This window comes from Pristis pectinata, chromosome 8 (genome assembly GCF_009764475.1).
Source record: "Pristis pectinata isolate sPriPec2 chromosome 8, sPriPec2.1.pri, whole genome shotgun sequence".
Classification (NCBI taxonomy): Eukaryota; Metazoa; Chordata; class Chondrichthyes; order Rhinopristiformes; family Pristidae; genus Pristis; species Pristis pectinata.
The window spans coordinates 96,777,996-96,779,972 of NC_067412.1; the positions used below are offsets into that span (position 1 = coordinate 96,777,996).

The window sequence follows — 1,977 nt, forward strand, 5'->3', positions numbered from 1 at the left end:
TGCACCCTGCCTTTAAGCCCCTTTGTTTCACCAAGAACCTACAGTGACATAATGAACTGAAAACTATCCAGTAAAGAGATAAGATGTAAGATATTTATTTATTAGTCACGTACATCGAAGCAGACAGTGAAATGCATCTTTTGCGTAGAATTTTCTGGGGGCAGCCCGCAAGTGTCGCCACGCTTCCGGCGCCAACATAGCATGCCCACAACTTCCTAACCCGTATGTCTTTGGAATGTGGGAGGAAACCGGAGCACCAGGAGGAAACCCACACAGACACGGAGAGAATGTACAAACTCCTTACAGACAGTAGCAGGAATTGAACCCTGGTCACTGGCGCTGTAATAGCATTATGCTAACGGCTACATTACCGTGCCTGCCCTCAAAACTGCTGAAACCCAGGATTGAACCAGGGACCTTTAGATCTTCAGTCTAACACTCTCCCAACTGAGCTATTTCGGCTCTGACAATTCCTTGTAGGTGGTTAAGCAATTGTGTCATTTCTGTATCCATGGTGACAATAATGACAGGAATGCCATGCAAATGATCGCATTTCCTGAAGGGATTCTGCAGTTTGTGTTCAGGTATTGAAATTCCTCTGCCAAGACATTCATTGAAGTGATCTATGTTCTCAGCCTTAAGTCTCTCCAGGAGGGGAAGTTACATTTAATGATAACTTATTCTCTCTGGTTGCTGGAAGCTACTCGGAAATAGTGAGTTAAGTTCCATTACAAAGGGAAGTCAGTGCACTTATTTCTAAACAGTTCAATAAAACTGAAAGAAAACACTAAAAAGTTCAAAATATAAATAGAAAGGCTGGAAATACTCAAAGTGTCAGGCAGCAATAGTGGAAGGAGAAACAGCATTGGGAAAGAGAAAAACAAGTTTGCTTTAATTACGTTTAATTAGTTTGGTACAACATCGTGGGCCGAAGGGCCTGTTCCTGTGCTGTACTGTTCTATGTTCTTTAATTTGCAAGGATGAATAGGACAAAGGGAATATCTCTGACAGGGTGAGACCAGAGTTCTGGGGGTGGGGTGGGGATGGGGTGGGGGAAGGAGAGTGAGTGAGAGAGAGAGAGAGAGAGAGAGAGAAGGAGGAAGGGAGAGAGACAGAGACAGAGAGTGAGAGAGAGAGCAGGAGCAAGAGAGAGAGCGAGAGCGAGAGAGAGCGAGAGCGAGAGAGAGAGAGTGAGAGAGACAGAGAGAACAAAAAAGCTGAGAAGGGCAGTTGAGGGGGGAAGAAAAAACACAAAGAAAAGAACGTAAAGTCTGTGACATACAAAGCTGTTCAGAACTTACCAGTGGGTAAGGCTGTGGTAATGGAGAGAGCAAAACTGAGCCATTATCACAGATGGAGACACAAGAGACTGCAGATGCTGGAAATCTGGATCAACACACAAAGGAGTTGGAGGAACTCAGTGGGTCAGGCAGGAGGGTGACTTACAGCAGAAATGGCCGGGTGTGATCCAGAGACAGGAAATTAACTGACGCTGCTGACTTGAGAAGTCTGTAACATGTTGAGGTGGAAGATACGTGCTGCACCTCAAGCTTATGTTGAGCCTTATTGTAATGGTACAGGGGGTCAAAAAAAGACAGGTTAGAGTGAGAATCAATCAAGTTTATTATCACTGACATATGACATGAAATTTGTTGTTTTGCAGCAGCAGTACAGTGCAGAGACATGACATATAAATTACTATAAGTTTCAGAAATAAATAAAGCGTGCAAAAGAGGAATAATTAAGTAGTGTTGATGGGTTCATCGACCATTCAGAAATCTGATGGCGGAGGCGAAGAAGCTGTTCCTGAAACATTCTGTACCTCCTCCCTGATGGTAGTAATGTGAAGACGGGGTGTCCCGGATGGTGAGGGTCCTTAGTGATGGATGCCGCCTTTTTGAGTCACCGCCTCTTGAAGATGTCCTCAATGGTGGGGAAGGTAGTGTCCGTGATGGAGCTGGCTGAGTCTACAACCCT

The 1,977-nt window shown here is 44.8% G+C and overlaps 1 non-coding gene across 1 annotated transcript; it reads right to left on the minus strand.

The window, feature by feature from the left end:
• Positions 1 to 389: 389 nt before the first annotated feature.
• On the minus strand, positions 390 to 462 carry trnaf-gaa (transfer RNA phenylalanine (anticodon GAA)). The gene has a single exon. It is a non-coding gene; the product is annotated as a tRNA-Phe (tRNA).
• Between the last annotated feature and the right edge of the window lie 1,515 nt (positions 463 to 1,977).